Raw genomic sequence first — 19,656 nt, 5'->3', positions numbered from 1 at the left:
CCTTGAGACTGTTGCACTGAGGTCAACAAAAAACTGAGTCCCAGGACACTTCCAAGATGGCTGCACACTGATCAACAGCATGACTTCAGCTCTCCCATTGTGAAAACAGAAACTGAGCAACTGCAGCCAGAGATGCTGTCAGTTTGAGGAAAATTCAGTTACTGGCTAGTAAGTACACTGCCTGAATGCTTGCAAAGAAGAAACTAAGAGCCTGAAAGCAAATCAACTAGAAAAGGTGAAGAGAACACTGGGAAGATCTTGCAGCTGTTAAGCAAAAAGCAGTTCAGGCTCCAGCTTTAGTGCAAGAGATGACTTCGGTAGTGTAGAGGAAAAAGCAAGTCAAATGTGCTCAGAGCTGATTAAAATAAACAAAACCGTTGAGTATAAACTTTAATAAAAGGTTGGAAAAAAATGGAAGAATCTTTAAAAAGATTTTTAGATGAGTTGGTAAAGTTGCATACAGTCAGAGACTAAAATGAAATGGCTGGCTGAGTATGCCACTAAAGAAGACCTCTTTCAAAATATGGCAAGAAAGAGCACATAGGGAAAATGAGATTTTCTGCTGTATCAGAGAAACTAGGTGGAACAGATTGTAATTGAAGGCACAGATAGGCAGCTGGACTGGTATTCCACAGCAGGAACTATTAATTGAAAGGGCACACCATGTACATGCTCCAAATATGACCACGAAAAAGCAGCCAGAGCGGTTAATAAAGATCCAAGCCTAGCAGCAGAGAGTTGATCATAACAAAACTGTGGCACAAGGGCAAAATATTAAGTTGGAGCATTTGTGGAAAACTATTTACTGTACACCAAGCAGAAAAACAGATTTATTCCAATAATTTGGGAATGTCTATTGGTGGGTGTCAAATTCAAGCTGCTGTGTCCAGCTGTCTTAAGAATTTTTTTTCCTGGAGGATCAAAGTAATTCTTTGATACAGAACAGGCTGAGAAAATTCAAAACGTTTGTCCAACAAAAAATGAGCCATCATACAAAATGAGCCATAATATAGAAGAGAACTCTGCTCATCATTCTTCTGATAGTAAAGCACACACTTTGCCAATGTAACCTTTTCCACTGTTCCCAAGGAAAATGCTCGAGACAGAAGACCCGAAGAATTGGGAGCACTGGGGAACTGAAACGGAATCTGGAGTTCAGAGATGGAGATGAACAGGAAGACGACCAGCAACATAGAAATTTAATGAATACATGTGCAACTATAAAGAATCTATCACAATTGTGAAATATGGTAGTAGGAATAAGTGTAAAGAGTGGACTTTCAGTTCCAGGCAATTTTAACAAGTCAACTAAAGGTACTTGCCTCACCATGTTTGGAAGGACTCTGAGGCTAGGGGAGGAGGAAGGGAAAAAGTTTAAGTAAAACAAATTCTGAAACTTTTCACAATATATTGCATGTTTTATAGTGAAGTACTTGGTTCTTGTATTTCTTGTATGATGGTTATTAAAGTAAATGGATACCTTTTTTCCTTCCTGTTCTCTTTTTTATTGGTATTAAATGTAGGCATTACAGTGCAAAAAGAAAAGCTAGACACTAGCATGTAAGTTAATAATTTGTAATCTTAATTTGTTGAGATATATGTAGAGATGTTTTTGTATTTCTCAACTTCTTGGTGGAGGAAATCTGGACAAAGGCCCAAAATATGAACAGATTTTAAGCATTGCTCTTATTCTAGAAAGTCGTTAGAATAACAGGCTTTATTAGCATTCATTTTTCTGAAGGATATAAAGTCAAACTCAAATATATGCCATGATTTAGTAACTTTAGTTGGGTCCCTATCAGCATCTTGAATGCTGACAATATCGAATTTGATATTGTCGCATCGAGAATGCCGAAAGGGCAGAACGTTGAACTGGTAAACAGAAATCTCAATGTAGTGCGGTCTCAGAGTTGGTATATTTAAGTAGTGGGGGGTGCAGGGGGGCTTGCCCCCCCGCCTACACCCTTTAGTTTTTTGTTTTTTTTTATTTTTTATTGGCATTCATAAATATAATAGGGTGATCATTTCAGTTAGACATTTAGTGATGCGACCTATTACATTTTCGAAATACTGACAGACCCACTTTAGTCCTCTGTGATTGGCCAGAAGAAAACAATTTTTGAGGAGCGGACCAGGAATATGAAGCAGAACTCTGGACATTCTGTGGAAATCTGAACAGTTGAGAGGTGCAGTATAGTTTTCTTCTGCATAGGTGACTGTCTAGATTAAGAGCAAATTTTACGTGGAAACGAGTAAATAAGAGAACTAATATAATGAAAAGCCTTCCTTTAGCAGTAAATGTTTCAGCTCATCTTTATGCTGGCAACAGAGAACTTCATTCATCTTTTTTTTCCTCTAACTTTCCATGGAGGCAAGCTGATAGGTCAGAAAGACAGAACCCTAGTTTCTTCATGGCTAAAAATTAATGATTCTGAGAGTTTTCACTTCTGGGGGAGGGAGAATAAAGATGAAAAAAAACACTTGGTGTAAGTTGAAGACAGTAACGTGTATTAATATGGATAACCTCAATTTCAGGTTAACTAGGGCCTGTGTTAGCAGCTGTTGGATGCAGATTTTCTTCTTGGGAAGGTTAAACTTTGTTATTTGAAGGTGTACATACAGTGGATATAAAAAGTGCACACACCCTGTTAAAATGCCAGGTTTTTGTAATATAAAAAAATGAGACCACAATAAATCATTTCAAAACTTTTCCCACCTTTAATGTGACCTGTAACCTGCACAATTCAATTTAACAAATCTGTTGGGGGGAAATATAAAAAATAAAAAAAACTACAATAAGCTGATTGCATAAGTGTGCACACCCTTAAAATACTTTGTTGAAGCACCTTTTTGATTTAATTACAGCATTCAGTCGTCTTGGGTAGGAGTCATCAGCATGGCACATCTTGACTTGTCAATGTCTGCCCCACTCTTCATTGCAAAAGTGCTCCAAATTTGTCAGATTGCAAGGACATCTCTTGTGCATAGCCCTCTTCAGGTCACCCCACAGATTTTCTATTGGATTTGGGTCTGGGCTCTGGCTGGGCCATTACAATACTTCAAATTTCTTCTGGTGAAGCCATTCCTTTGTTGATTTGGATGTATGCCTGGGGTCATTTTCATGTTGAAAGGTGAAATTCCTCTTCATCTTAAGCTTTCTAGCAGATGCCTGAAGGTTTTAGGCCAAAGGTGACTGGTGTTTGGAACTGTTCATAATTCCTTCCACCTTGACTAAGCCCCCAGTACCTGCTAAAGAAAAGCAACCCCATAGCATGATACTGCCACCACTATGCTTCACTGTGGGGAAGGTTTTCTTTTGGTGATGCAAAGTGTTTTTGCACCAAACATACCTTTTGAAATTGTGGCCAAAAGTTCAACCTTGGTCTCATCAGATCATAACACATTTTCCCACATGGTTTTGGGAGTCTTGATGTATTGTTTTGCAAATTTTAGCCAGGCTTGGATGTTTTTCTGTGTAAGAAAAGGCTTCCTCTTGCAACCCTACCCCATAGTCCAGACATATGGAGAATATGGGAGATTGTCACATGTAGTACACAAGCAGTACTTGCCAGAAATTCCTGCAGCTCCATCAGTGTTGCTGTAGGTATCTTGGCAACTTCCCTGACCAGTCTTAGTCTTGTCTTTTCATCAATTTTGGAGGGACGTCCAGTTTGCAACATCACTGTTGTCCCATATTTTCTCCACACTTCGGTGACCGTCTTCACTGTGTTCCATGGTATATCCAATGCTGTGGAAATGTTTTTGTACCTTTCTCCTGACTGATACCTTTCAACAATGAAATCCATTTGATACTTTGTAAGTTCTCTGCAAACCATGGCTTTTGCTGTAGCAGGCAACTGAATAAATGTCAAGAAAATCCTACTAGGACAGCTGAACTTTATCTGGGGTTAATCAGTCTCTAATTGATGGCAGGTGTGTACCCAAGAAGACAATGCTGTAATTAAATCAGAATGTGGTTCAACCAAGTATTATAAGGGTGTGCACACTTGTGCGACCAGCTTATTGTATGTTTTTATTTTTCCCTTATTTGGTTTTCAATTTAATTGTACAAGTTGTAGGTCACATTAAAGGTGGGAAAAGTTTTAAAATGATTTATTGTGGTCTCATTTTTAATATATCACAAAACCGTGGCATTTTAACAGGGGTGTGTACACTTTTTGTATCCACTGAGGTTGTGTATTAAGCAAATAGTTTATGGGGGTGCTCTGTGAGTGTGCTTGGTTTCTTGTTTAAGGGTTTTTATTAAAAAGGCTTGTAAAAGGTGATATAGGCTCCAGTTTTGATAAGAAACTGTATAAAGGATTAACCTGCCAAACAATGGATGTATGCATCACAGAAGCTGGAATTAGATATTTGAAAAATCTTAATCTATAATAGGGTGGAATAATGAATTCTCAACTTAAGGATGGCTCTTTCCTTGTCTTAGAATGTTACTGGTCCTACAGGTATAGATAAAAAGGAATGAATACTTAAGAAATGCAGAGTGCAAGTAGCAATGCTACAGGAGACGCATTTGGAAAGAAGTGAGCATATTAGTTTGAGAGGATTTCAGGATAGTTATTCTGCAGAATTAGAGACAAAGGAAAAGAGATGTACTTAATTTCCAGAGGAGCTCCAGTAGTGAAAGATGGGGAAAAAGATGATGTAAGGAGCTGGTGGCTAGGGTTGAGGATTATACTTGCATGTATTTATATTCTACGTAAAACGGCTGTTTTGGAGTTTAAAACCTTTTGGCAGGAATCTGCTTTCAGTAGGGAATATTACTTGTAGCTGGGAACTGGAATTTTTTGTAACAGTAAGGATGCGTCTGGAGTGCCTAGAAGGGAAAATATTACTTAAGAGGGTAATTATGAAGAAATTTATGAAAATTGTATGAAAGACACGAATTCAGCAGGAACTCTGATATAATTTGCATATTATGCCCCAAGGTGCAAAAACTGGGCTAAACTTTATAGAAATTTTTCACAGAACATGTCCATTTAATTGAGAACTTTGATACCCAACAAATATCTATTCCAGATCATGCACCAATAATTGCAGAGATAAAAATACAGGGTAATGAAGTAAAGATGGGACTGGTACTATCCCACCAACCTCTTTAAAAGAGTGGAATATAAGGATTGGGTAGTAAAAATTTTCTGGGAGTTATTCAGGAAGATGGTACTGCAGAAGTTATAGCTAGTGAGTTAGATCAAATGAAAGCAGAGTTAAAAATATGGTAGAAATAAAGAAAACGGTTAAAGAATTATTTAGAGGGAGCTGGCAAAGGTTGAAGTACTACAAAACAAGGAGATCATCACAGAACAAGAGGAGGCGCAAGTGCAACGTGCTACAGAGAAAACAAGGGAGTACCTGGATAATAAGCATGAGTTTAGAAAGATTGCAGTTGAGCAACTGTTTTTTTGATAACTTCATAGGACAAAAACGTTTGGCACAACAACTAAGTAAAAAGGGTTGCTGCCAAACTTGGCCTATAACAAGAAAAAAGATCAAGTAGATACTGGAGATGTATTAGAAATTGTATGAATTTGTATAAAGAAGTGGAGAAAGCAAGAAAAAGCATAATATTTATGGAAAACTAATATTTATATGTAGGTTAGAGGTAGATGAGGCTTAACTAACAGTTAAGATTGGTTATAGCATTGTTTCTTCTACTATCTGCAGGAAAGTTGCCAGGAATAGATTGTATTCTGGTGGGAGTCTGGAAGTTAGGAGGGTTTTGTTTGTCTTAAAAGGAGGGGAGGTACCAACATCTTGGAAAAGCTGTGGTGCCTGTGGTCGAAGACTCATGTGATCCAGCTTCATGTTAGGGCCATCTCCGTTCTAAACCATGTTCATAGTGTTGTCTATAATGGCTAAAAGATTGGCGAAGATAACATTGATAGATATGGACCAGTGTGGTTTTGTGGAGGGGAGGCAAACATTTGACAACATTAACAGAACAATGAAGATCCAGAGTTAAGCAGAATGCTATTATTGGTGGGTCTTGATGCACAGAAAGCATTTTACAGAGTAAGCTGGGGTTTTGAGTAGGGCAATGGAATAATTTGCATTGCTTGATAAAATAAAGTTAATTAGTAAGATATATGAGGGATTGGAGACAAAAATCTAAGTGGCAGGGTACCTCTCTAAGTTGTCAGAACAGAGGAACCAGGCAGGGGTGTCTTCTTGCCCCTTTATTTGTGTTATGTTTAGAACCATTGTCAAAGAAGATTAAGTGGCTCAGAAATTCAAGGATATAATTAGTATGGTGTTCAAGGAAGGTTGGCATTTATTTGCAGATATGATTTTGTACCTGATGAAACCTGAAAAGGACATCTCAGTGCTGTGGGATATGCGGAGTCAGTTCTGGGTTCTTTGTGTTTTTTAATGAAGCTAAAAACTAAGGTTAATAGCTATAACCTGTGTGCACCCAATGCAAGAATTGGTCCAGCAATACCCTTATTTATGGAGACATGATAAATGAAGTGTTTAGGAGTATGGATTAAAAAAGATGTGGGTATGGCAGCTAAGAATATGTGGGAAGGGATTAAACAAAAGTAATGCAAAAACTGAGAAACCGGAAGCTTTTGCCTATGGATGTGGATGGCATGATAAAATGTTTAGTCCCCTTAGTTTTATACACAGGTCAGACATATTTTTCTCAACCAGAGAAGTTGTGAACAGTAATAAAGTTGAAGGACTTTATTTTGGAGAGGAAGAAGGCAAGATGTCAAGTGGGATAAGCTGCTGATCCCTATATAGCAAGGAGATTTAGGATTAGCTGATTTTGAAGGGATATTTCAGAGCTGCACAGTTAAGGATCTTGTATGCAACACAGGCAGAAAGAATGAAATTCTGGACAAAGATCCTTAATGAGAATATCTCAACAGTCATATGAAGTATTATATTCTGAAAGTAGCAGACAGTTTAAAGAGCTAAGCCAGCACTGGAATAAAACAATGAGATGTTCTTCGTGTTTCACTGTTGCAGTCATCACATGTAGGTTATCCCTGCTGGGTAGCCCACGGCTGGCCTGGATACCAGAGTAAAGGATTTCCATCCTGCTTCAACTGCAGGTCGCCTGAGACTGACGTTAGGTAATCAGGGGTATAAAGAGAGGTAGCCAATGCCATTACATCAGTCTTTCTTGCCATGGAGCCCGAAGTAGAAACAGTTACTGCTTCGGTCGGCCGTTGCCAGAGTGAGGGAGAAAACTAAAGCTAAGTGCCCTGTTGGGGATTATTTTCTTGCACTTAAACCGATGTCCAAGAAAGTAAATAAACTGTCTCCGTTGTGGAAAACAAATACCACACAGACCTTCATAATGTGTGTAATGACGTCCCCGGGTGTTGGTTCTTTGCCTTATTTAATGCTAGGACCATCCATAGAGCAGCTGATTTTGTAGCCAGGCATTTCAGAGAGACTAGTTACCAATGCAAAGTGGGAGTCAGTTGGTCAGTGTACCATGGTACTTTCTAAACAGGGGAAAGAAAAGGAAAGGGACCGCAGATTGTCATGCCTACAGACTATTCAAACGAAGTCAGCCAGCCTGCCCTCTAGTAGTACAGCGGGAACTCTACCTGAGACCCTTTTGAAGTCCGGTACACCACCGGTTCAGGCTTCTTCTGAGTTGTCTTGTCGCCAACCCCATGATTGGGTCTGTAGCTGCTTTGCAAGCACCGGCTTCTGAGGAGGCCTTTTGGATGACCAACGCCAGAAAGTCATGGCCACGCCACCAGCCAAACCCATTTCTAAGCCCATTGAATTGGAGACCCAAGAGCAAGGGCACTTCTAGGGAAACCCCTGCCTCAGGGGCAACCAGTCTGCTCCAGCTGCCCTAACCAAAAGAAAAAGGGACCTTTCTCCAGAAGTACTCTCTGAGCCAGAGTCTGGGGACTCTGACCTTTCTGGGGTTCAGACACTAAGCAACAGCCCCTGGCAGCCTTTAAGAATTCAGATGCTGAGGAATCCATTCCTTCTGCTTCCCCCCTGAAGACCTCTCATTTGGGGAGACCTTAAATTCTCAGAGCATTTCCATTGGGAGGCTCAGGACTCTTTCCCCCCCCCCCCCTCCAAATAAAAGACAGAGTTCCTGAATTTGCCACAACATTATCCCTTAACCATTTCTCCCATTATGGATGTAGTGGAGGGTGTCTTTCTGGAAACTGGTCTCACCCCTGATGCACTGCCCTTTGCTCCCAGAAAGCCTGATAAATATTAAAGGGTGCCAGATACCCATACACAATTGTTCAAGAACCCTACATTTGACCCAGAGGTCATTACTCAGAGACCCAAGGGGGCTAGAGCCAGTTCTTCCAAAAATCAAATACCTTCTGACAAGGAAAGCAGAGCCTTGAACCAATGGGATGAAAAGGTCCACACTTTGGCAGTTGAGAATTCTAATGGCTAGATTAGCCAGTTTCATATGCTTTAATATCAACAGAACATGCTGGAATTATTGAAGCAGAAAATTTCCACCTACCAGACAGTATTACTGCCAGAGAGCCAGATCATCTGATTCACTCCAGCTCTCAAGTGGTCAAGCTTTCCCTGCATTTCAAATTTGATGCTTTGGAAGCCTCTAGCAGGGCTGCAGTTTATGCATCAGTGATTAGAAGGTATGCATGGTTGAGAGCAACTTTTGCCTGACCATGTTAAATCAAAACTTCTGAATGACCCCTTGGATAGGGAACAATTGTTCGGCCCTAAGGCAGGGGAAGTAATTAAGAAAATGGAAGACGAGGCCAAGTCTATGCAAGACGGTCAAAGACTTCCTGCAGGTACAACCACCCAGATTCAGCAGGAACTTTCTACCAAACACTTGTCCTTTCCTGCCCAAACAAAAGCTGAGCAAAGGAAAGGACGCAGAGATAAGCCCTCCAGGCAACAGCAGCAAAGCCAGCAGAGGCCTAGACAGTGGACCTCTACTAAGCCTAGACAAGGGAATTCAAAGTCCACTCCCTACCTTAAGGACTCACAATGACTCCCCCTGCCCCCCCCATTCACAGGCTAGTAGGAAGGTTTTCCCTATTAAGCAGGTGGCAAGCAATCGCAACAGATCAGTGGGTCCTAATCATATCTGAAGTAGTTGACTTCATTTGGGCATCAACTTGTGGAGTTTTGGATCCAGACCGGATCCGAGACAGCAGTTTCACCAGCATCAGATCTGAGCTCCAAGCTCCTCCCCTAACCCATAATACCACTGCACCACCTTCCTTCCCCCAAATCTCATTTGCTGCAGCTTCACATACATGATCCCTTGAGCTCCGGGCTGGTAGGATAGTTTCGGGCTCTTTTTGTGTGTGCTTAGTTTTTAGTTGTCTTGTCCCCTTTCTTAACCTCCCCTCACATTCTCTGTTTAAAAGAGAAAAAGTTTGAGTAGTGTGGTTATTGTAGTTTAGTGTAGGCCTTCTTTCCCGCTTAGTATTTGAGTTTGTGTGAGTGTGTTGGGGTTGTGTTTTTCTGTCCTTGGTACCTTGTACCTTTTGGGCTGCAGGATATCTGATAAACAGAAGTTGATCTTCAGAAAGTGCACAGTGTGGCCATAAGTTGTCACCGGCAGATGGCCACACTGTGTTGTCTGTTTGGGGGCAGCAGACTTGACCTCTGACTGCTCCATATGTGCAGGATTTAACCCCAGGGCATAAGACTGCAGGGTCAAGCTGATTTTGAAAGGGCTTCTCCCTTCTACAGAGATGGCCGCCTCCTCGCCTACTGTTTCTACGGTCATGGCTGTGACAGCAACTACCTCGGCCCTTGTGTCTTCACCTCCCTCCCAGGCTCGGACTCGCCATCCTGACCACAGACCTGGGTAAAGGGAGTCTAGAAAACAGAGGGAGAGAAAGATGAAGGAAGAGATCCTCGGAATGCTCTGATCTGGTGGGTCCTCCTTCTAAACTACCTGCTTGTTACCAGGCCAACTTCTCCTCTGCTCTGTTCCCCAAGGTTTTCCCTGGAGCCGGAGGAGGTTTGACCTCCTCCTAGGGCCTCTCTGCACCATCCTTGCCGGCGTTGGTGGCCTCTTCAAGGTCTACAAGAAGTTTATCGAAAGCAGATATGGGTAGAATGATGCGAAGGTTTATTCGCACCCAGTTGCAGATGGGGGTCTTGCTGGCACTTTCACTCTGGAGGGGGTAGCTCACTAACGTTGTTTGCCATTATTTCTCCTTCTCTGATCCATCTCCCTGTATCAGAGTCCCTGGATCCAAGAGGTTCTGGAGTCAAGGGGCCGGCGTTGATGGTACCCTCTACCTCGACGCCAGCAGTTATCTTGAGCGTGTCTGGTCCTACAGTCGGATCTGAGCTCTCGTAGCTGTAGCCTGGATGTCCAATCCGAGGGGTTGGGTTTTTCTATGTCTGCTCCAACCTTGTCAGGTCACAGCCTACCCCTCGGGGTCTCAGCGCCTTCCGGCTCTGCACAAATCCCAGTCTCTGATCTGGGGAGAACGTCCTCATTTTCTGTTGAGGCTCCCTCTCCCTCGGCGTTAGTTGTGGAGAGGTTTCTCACCTCTGAGTCTGCCCCAACCCCTTCTCTTCTGGGTGTGCCTTCTGCCATTCTACCCATGCAGGGACAGCCCATGCTCAACATGCCCCAATCTGTTCCCCTCGAGGAACCACAGGCTGAGTCCTCGCTGGAGAGTCCCACCGAAGAGGTTCCTCACAAACGCAAGTGCAAGAGGAGGCACCTGGACTCCCCCCAGAGTCCCTCACAGAGGATGCCAACTTCGATGAGGGGTAAGGCTCCCCCAGATCACCCCTGAGGATGTCTGGTTTGGAGACGACATGGAGGTCCTGCACCAATGGGGGGTTAGGTCCACCCCTGAGCCTTCCTCTGAGTTGGGGTTTCTGGAGGCATTCGACATGGGCCCATCTACTTCTTGGATGTACCCCCCTCCTCCCCGCGGACCCTCTGGAGGACCTCATTACCACCAGAGCATAGAAAGAACTGGACACCATGGAGCCAATCCCAAAACGTTCAGATGAAATCTTGAGCTCCCCAGTAGATGCCATGGTGGATGTTCATCTCACATTGCTGCAGTCCTTACATATGGGTAGTCCGCTGTCCTCGGTCGGCCCGAATATCAAAGTATTAGGCTGACGTCGGTCAAGGCGCTTAAGACTGACATCAGGACGTCAGGGTACAAATGCGCATGACCGACGTCATATCCTCAGTCTTTTTTGCCGCATGGTCCGATGCAGAAGCAGCGTTGCAAGTGCCGTTCTGAAATTTTTCGTCGGAGTTTCAGACCGAGTCAAAGTTGGCTAAGTACCCGTTGGGAATATTTTAGTTTTTCTTGCCGCAGTGGTTTACGGATGTCAGAAAAAGTGAATAACTGTATTTCTTGTGGGAAACAGATACATAGGGATTATCATTCTTTGTGTATTCCTTGTTTGGGGCCTGAGCACGATGTTGTTGGGTGTCGCTTTTGTGCTGGGTTCAATAAGCGCACTAGCGAAAGGTTAGATTGTGCTAGGTTGGTCTTGAGGCATTATAATATGCCGTCAGTTCGGGTGCCCACTTCTTCAAGAAGCGCAGACAAAGCAGCTAAACCCAGGCAAGAAGAGTCGTCGTGCGTGACGCCCCGTTTCAGGCGTCAGTGGAACTGGTGGTTCGAGGCTTCTCTGGAGTCCCAGGCGGAGACTTTGATATTGCAGGATGTGGCCTCTCAGGAGGCAGGTCAGGCTGAAGGGGCTTCTCAGGTTACTGTACTCCCCTCCCTTCCTAGGGTGGTTAGGCCTCTCCTTCTGTTTCCAAGGCTTCTCCCAGAGGCAGGCCAGGTTTAGCTTCTGTTGGTGTCACTCCTAGTTCAGCAGGGTCTGTGCCCAAGAAGCACATGCTTAAAATGGCAGAAGATTTAATTACTTTGATTAGAGGTTCTTTGCCCCTCCTGATAAGAGGCCTAGGGTGGAGCCAGAGTTGGGAGTTTTGAGCAGGCTTGGATGTTTCAGAGTCTTGCTGAAGACTTGCAGGAGTACTCTCCTTATTCTGATTCTGATGCAGATGATTAGACTCCTTCTGCTTCTCCTCCAGAGGATTTTTCTTTTCAGAGACTCTTCATTCCATGAGGGAACATTTTAAGTGGGAAGGTCAGGACTTCTCTGATTCCAGGAAAAGGCTTAGGGAATTTTTGCTTTTACCCCAGCATAGGCCCTTGGCTAATACCCCCTGTTCTGGATGTTGTGGAAGATGTGTTTGCAGAGGCTTCACTTAATCCTGATTCTTTGCCTCCTGCTCCTGTTAAACCGGATAGGTATTACAGGGTGCCTGAGGCTCATAAATATCTTTAAGAGTCCTAGGGCGGACCCAGAAACTGTTAGCCAGGGACCTAAGGGTGTCAAGGCCTCTGTTGTAAAAAATCCGGTTCCTCCAGATAGAGGCCAGAGCTTTGGATAGATGGAGAAAGAAAGTCTATACTTCTTCTACCTTAGCTATGAGGGCTTTGAATTGCCAGTTTCACATGTTGAAATATCAAAACTATCTTCTTTCTCAATTGAAGTCTAAGGTAGATGCTCTGACGGAAGGCATTGAGTGTAAAGAATTACAAGATTTGGTGCATGTCTCTGAACAGGTGGGTAAGCATTCTTTACAATGTGGTTTTGATGCTGTACAGGCCTCGTCTAGGGTGGCTGCCACTGGTTCAGTTCTTCGCAGGCACGCCTGGCTGAGGGATCAGAATTTCTGACCATGTTAAGACAAGGATTTTGGATGCTCCTTTACAGTCTGATGTGTTTGGTTCACCTGTTGAGTCAGTCTTGAAGAAAATGGAAGACAAGGCTAAGTCTATGCAGGCTGTTAAAGATTTTTTGCAAGTTCGGCCTCCGAAGTTTAGTAGGAATTGGCCTAAGGGGTGGACGTATCCTTCTTATGATTCTCAGTCTAGGGGTAGATCTAGACGTGATAGGGGCAGAGCTCAGAGTTCCTTCAGACCTAGAACAGGGAGTTCACCTGCACAATCTTGGTGAGGGCAGGGGCCAGTCCTTTGCCCAATGACTTTTCAGCTGCCAGATCCTTCTTGCCTGGCAGCACCTTTGGGAGGAAGGTTGGCACTCTTCAAGGAAAATTGGAGTTTGATTACCCAAGACAGATGGGTATTGGATATCATACACCAAGGTTACAAGTTTTATTTCCATACCTTGCCTCCTTTCAAAGGCATGCCGGACGTTCCTCCTCAGCAAAGACTAGAGGCTCACAAAAATTTCTCTGCTACTTCAAATAGGGGCCATACAACCGGTCCCTCTGCCAGAAGTGGGCCTAGGATTTTATTCTCGCCTGTTCCTAGTACCAAAGAAGGGAACACGTGGAGACCAATTTGGATTTATCTATCCTCAACACATATCTGGACATTCCCAAGTTCAAAATGTTGACGTTACAACAGCTTTTACCTCTGCTGGGCAAAGATCACTGGATGGTGACTCTGGATCTCAAGGAGGCTTACCTTCATGTTCCTATCAGGCTCAGTTGCAGGAAGTATCTGCGTTTTGGCTGGGACTTCTCATTATCAGTTCTCTGCATTGCCCTTTGGCTTATCTACTGCGCCCAGAGTGTTCACGAAGGTTCTGGCTCCAGTGATAGCTTTCTTCAGGCTAAGAGGAATACAAATCTATCCTTATTTGGACGATTGCCTGATTCTGGCCCAAGGAAAGGACGAACTTCTTCATCATCTACAGTATGTGATAGTGTTAAGATGCCTGAAATAAAGTCCAGTCTAGTACCCTCTCAGGACATGTGCTTTCTGGGTGTGAGACTGAATACAGCATCCCAGATGGCCTTTTGACCCCGGACAAACAAAGAATCTTTTTCTTTACTTCCATCAATTGTCTCGTCCAGGCTGACTGCAAGGACAGTCCTTCAAGCCTTGGGGTTCATGGCATCTTGTATTCTGGTACTTCCCAATGCCAAACTGCATATGAGGAAGCTACAATGGTATCTCAAAAATGTATGGACACAGCACTGCCAAGATATGGACACTGTCATTCAGATAATACCTTGCATTCAAAAGGAATTTTGTGGTGGGCTCAGGAATGTCACCTAAAGGACTCTCTGTGACCCGCCAGAGGCGAGTCAGATTCTAACGACAGGTGCCTCAGACAAAGCTTGGGGAGCTCATCTGAATGGAAAATGGGTACAAGACACGTGGCCTGCCAGACTTCAACATCTACATATCAACTTGAAGGAGATGTTAGCAGTCCAGTTTGCATTAATAGCTTTCAAGGATTTACTTCTTCCAGGGCAGGTGTTGGTTCTAACAGACAACACAACTGTCATGTGGTACATCAACAAGCAAGGGGAACATTCTTATCCTCTATGCAGACAAGCAATGGTTTTGTGGGAGACTGCTCTCAGTTTACAGCTAAATCTTCAGGCAAGGTTTCTGCCAGGAGCACAGAACTCCTTAGCAGATGTGTTGAGCAGACAAATAATGGATCCCCACGAGTGAAAATTGGATCCTCATGTATTTCAGAAGTTGACAGTGTTATGGGGAACTCCAGACATAGATCTGTTCGCTTCTCCACTAAACTACCAGCTGCCAAAGTTTTGCAAAAAGGTTTCATCCCACAGCTTGGAAAGTGGATGCTCTTTCATTCAATTGGAGCAATCTTCATGTGTCGCCTTTCCACCTCTGCCTCTCCTCCCAAAGGTACTCCTGAAGGTCAGACAGGACAAGCCAAACATGATTTTAATAGCTCCAGATTGGCCTCGACAGCACTGGGTACCCATTACTGAGAAGTCTGCCTCCATGGCCTTTGCCTTCGATTCCTCATCTGCTGTCTCAGGAGAACAGTCATTTACTCAGTGTCAAACTTCACTCTCTACATCTAACAGCCTGGCATATTCTGTTTTAAACCCTGGAGGGTCTCAGCTTCCACAACAAGTTTTGAATGTTATTTTGGAGGCCAGAAGGCCTAGTACAGAGATTTTGTTTTGGAGTACAGCAAAGGACTTTGATGTTTCTAAGCCTAATTTAAGTGTGGCTCTTCAATACCTTATGGAGTTACTGGACAAGGGTTTGTCCTTCTCCTCTATTAAGATTCATGCTGCAGCAATTTCTGCTCACTATGACTGTGACCCACCATTGTTTTCTCATCCTTTGTTTAAGCAATTCCTTAGAGGGGCAAAGAATACAAGACCCCCAGGTAGAGCTCCTACTCCTGCTTGGGATCTCAATTTTGTGTTGGAGAAACTCACTCTACAACCTTTTGAGCCTGCAGCTACTGCCGAGTTGAAATATTTATCATGGAAGACTGCTTTTTGTTGGCCATAACCTGAAGGGTTTCTGAATTACAGGCCCTTATGGCGGTTGAGCCTTCTTAATTTTCCATAAGGATAGGGTATCTTTGCACTAATCCTTCCTTTATGCCTAAAGTGGTTTCTAGTGTGGCTTTAAACCAAGCTATTCATTTGCCTACTTTTTATGCAAACCCCAAAATAAAGGGAAAAGATTTTACACACTTTGGATATACACAGGCAGTTGCGATATTATTTGAACAGAACTAAAAGGGTTCAGGCAGTCTCAGCAGTTATTTGTTTCATTTGCTTTGGGTTCTCAGGGCAAACCTGTTTCAAAACAAACTATTTCTAAGTGGATTGGTTTTGTATTGCTTTCTGTTACTCCCATCATGGTAAGAAGATTCCAGCTGGGATTAGGCCTCATTCCACTAGGGCTACTGCCACTTCTACAGCTTTTTAAGGGGGTGGCTACTAAAGATATTTTGAGGCAGCTACTTGGAGTTCAGTGCATACTTTCTCTAAGCATTACCACCTTCCACTTTACTCTAAATCTAGGGCTGGTTTTGCCACTGCAATTTTACAGGGCATTTTGGCAGCTCCTAATGCTTTATAATTTTGCCATCCTCCCTCCTCTGCTTTGGGATTCTACCCATATGTAAGGACTGCAGCAATGTGAGATGAAGAACATAGTACAGTTTTGTACCTACCATAAATGTAGATGTACAAAGATCCACATTGCTGCAGTCCAACCTCCCTCCTTCCCTCTGTAGTTAGAGGCGGTTGTGGTTTGGGTTGTGAATATTGTGAATATTGTAAATATTGTACATATGATTAGTGCAAGGGTGGTTGGTTGTTTTTTGCTGTCTTTTGGTTTTGGCCTTTCTTTTTAGGGTCTTCTGACATCTGGGGCAAGAAAAGACTGAGGATATGACGTCGGTCATGCGCATTTGTACCCTGACGTCCTGATGTCAGTCTTAAGCGCCTTGACCGACGTCAGCCTAATACTTTGATATTCGGGCCGACCGAGGACAGCGGACTACCCATATGTAAGGACTGCAGCAATGTGGATCTTCGAACATCTACATTTATGGTAGGTACAAAACTGTACTTTGTGGCTGCCACGAAGAAGGAACTGGCTCAGGAGAGTTCCATGGTCTATCCCCTGGACCGAGAGTCCAGGATGATGGACCGGCTAGAAAAGTTTACTTGCGCTTCCGCCACCTTATGTATAAGGGCACTGAACTATATGGCCCATGTGATTAGGAAATGAAGATGAGAAGAAACTCTCACGTATTTTTTGTATTTTTATATTATTTTTATATTTTTATACATTTTTATATTTTTTATATTACTATGTATACAGACTCTGTATAAAACTACTGTGGCTATAAAGTTAATTTGGGTTTGATTAATTGATGTGCTTTTAACGGCATTACTTGGTGTTGACCTTTGGTGTGGACAACAACCTTTCTCGTGCAGATATTTTTTGTGACTAAGAGCTTTTCTGTTTATAATCTTGTACATTTGTTGGTATGATAGTGTTTATATATACGGTCGTTTTTTCTTAGATTAGTTATTTAATGTTGTATAACTAATATATATACTTTACGCTACTGGTCGACTTTATATATATTGAATTCCAATTTTGATGACTGGAATATTTAAGGTTCCAATTTGAGTAGCAAATGGTGTTCATTGGAGGTGAAATGGGTTTATGAACATCATTGTGTTTTGTGCTGTGAGCCGCCTTTGTTTTTATTCATTACATCTTAGTATTTTACTCAATGTAATTCACATAAAGTCTGCCTAACAATTATGACTTATTGTCATAATCTGGGCAGAATGACATCATTAGTTATGCAGTTAGCATAACCCAGATGATGATGTCTGGTTTCTGTTTTGCTTTGCCTTTAAATAACAAGCCATTTTGTACTAACTGGCCTCCGTGCATCATTTAAGATTTTTGTAAATGTCCTGTGGAACGCTTCAGTTTACACTGTGGCCATTTATTTCTTTGTTAGCAATGGTTGGTTTTTATCATGCTTTTGTTTTTGCCATTTCTGTTTATGTGTTGTTTTAATGTCACAATTAATACTTTAATCTTATGCCTTTGCATTCACGAACTCAATGCAATATAATAATGTTGGTGTTTTAACTTGGTAACATGATCTATAAGTAATGTCATATCCTAAGCAAGCTTCTTTTTAAATATGGGCATTACTTCCTCAATTATAATTAATGAGGTATACTACTAGCAATTGCGGAAACTATATGTATTTTTTGATGTTAACTTGCTGATTAAATTTTAAAGTATGGAAATTACTGAATTTATAAATAATATAAACAATTTATTCAGTTTTTAAATGGAATGCTAGGTTGTTAATATGAATTTTGATGAACTTTACTTTAACAATGTGATTTTTTGAATTAATTGATTAATTGTGTTTGATGAACTGGTATAAAAGGCAATGAAAATTTCTGTGAGATTGTAACCTGAGGAAGCGCAATTTTATTGCGTGAAAGCGCTTGTTTCTGTTTTTGTCTTTATCATTAAATGCTGTTGGATCTATTTCGTGGTGGTTTCAAGCAATTTTTTCAGCTATATGGCCCATGTAACCAGACTGCAGCTTGACCTGATCAGAGTTCACTGCATCTTCCCCAGAGTCCGTTTTGCCAGAGGATAAATGCACATTCTCTACGCGAATGGCCACTCTGAAAGCAGTTATCAACACATCCATTCAACTCCTTTCTCATGCCACCGGAGTAGCACGGGTGGCTGGGTCCGGTGTTGCTATGAGGCGATATGCCTGGCTCAGGCTGTGTAATTTCACAGAACCCTTCAAGGCATCTTTTGTGATTGCTCCCTATGACTGCTCTTCCTTGTTTGGGTGCACTGTACGTGGCACACTAGTCCACAGTGAGGAGAACAGGAAGATGCTGTCTGCCATCGGGATCTGCTTCTCTAACCCCCTAAGATCCTTCTCCAGGAATCAGCGGGGGCAAAAGATGATGTGGTTCCGGGAGTCTCAGTATTCCCGGGACACTCAGGACCCCTTTTCCTCTAGAAGCAGAGGGGGGGACAAGACAGATGGCCCAGAGGCAGGGAGGGGTCTGAAGATCTTCGGGTCTCGAACCGATGTTCTTTGTGTTTCACTGTTGCAGTCATCACATTTGGGATGTCCTTCAAGGATGCATCTGCAGTCATAACAAATGGGTTGTCCTGTCGTCAGGCAGCCCTTTGGTCGGCCGGATTCCAAAGTCTGGGTCTGGCCTCGGCTGGTGTCGCACTTCACCCGACGTCATCTTTGCTGGTCTTCGGTTATAAAGGCATCAGCCGACGCCATTTTCCTCAGTCTTTCTTGCCGCGTGGCGCCCGAAGCAGAAGCTGTTCGCAAGTGCCGGTCGGTCAGATCCAGAGATTACTACTACCGAATACTACTTCGAAAACTTCTAAAAAGCTAAGTACCCCGTTGGGGACTCTTTCTTGCCTCAGCCGATGTCAGAAAAAGTAAATAACTGTTTAACTTGTGGGAAACAAATACCTCATAAAGATTTCCACTCTTACTGCTTACCTTGTTTTAGGCCCAGACCACGACATAGCAGCCTGTTTAGCCTGTGCTTCCTTCAACCGACGCTTAGACATTGGTCGGAGTTTGCTGAACAGTTTTTCGGCTCAGTTTTTGCGTACATTATGCCGTCGGATCCTCCGACTACACAAATTGTTAAACGCAAAGAAAAAGACCGACACTCGCAGTCCGCGGTTTCGGCCGAAACCACGGTTAAGCAAACCACGAGTGTCTCTGTTTCGGCCGAAACCGAGCAAACGGGTCAATCTTCAGCCGAATCCATGTCTACTACCGAGGCTCCTGCTACCCTAGTTGAATCGGCCTCTGAAGTTTTGCCTACTAATGTGGTTTCTAGTGAATTATCAGACACCATCCCTTTGGATGTCTCTACCTCAGCACATGGTGCTGCTAGGCCTCCTGCAGCCATGTCTATTAAGGCCTTTGCCAGGGCCAAAGCAGCCAAAACTGCTAAATCTGTGCCTGTTAAGCCCCCCTCACACAGGCCCAGTTCCAGTTCTCAAATGCTTACTCTGGCAGAGGATCTCATCTCTTTAATTAGGGATCCCAGTCTCACCCAGACAGGGCCTCTCAGCCTCCAGAAAGAGACCTAGAGCAGAGCCCCAGAGCCAGTGTCCTCTGATGATTCTTGGATGACTCAGACATTACAGACCATCCAGAGGCTCCTTTTTCTACTTATGAAGATTCCGATGCTGAAGAATCTATTCCATCTGCCTCTCCACCAGAGGAATTTTCCTTTGGGGAAACCTTACATGCCATGAGAGAACAATTCCAATGGCAGGGACAAGATTTCTCAGATTCAAGAAAAAGGCTTAGGACCTTTCTACACTTACCACAACA

At 43.1% G+C, this 19,656-nt stretch overlaps 1 protein-coding gene across 1 annotated transcript in view; it reads left to right on the top strand.

Moving 5' to 3' along the window:
• CTNND1 (catenin delta 1) overlaps positions 1–19,656 on the top strand; it is a gene marked incomplete in the record, with an annotated part of 1,335,518 nt that overhangs the window by 713,475 nt on the left and 602,387 nt on the right.

Source organism: Protopterus annectens, chromosome 1.part1 (genome assembly GCF_019279795.1).
Source record: "Protopterus annectens isolate FY-2018-M chromosome 1.part1, PAN1.0, whole genome shotgun sequence".
NCBI lineage: Eukaryota > Metazoa > Chordata > Ceratodontiformes > Protopteridae > Protopterus > Protopterus annectens.
The sequence above is the reverse complement of the archived record's forward strand: the minus strand, read 5'-3'. Positions and strand labels throughout refer to the sequence as shown.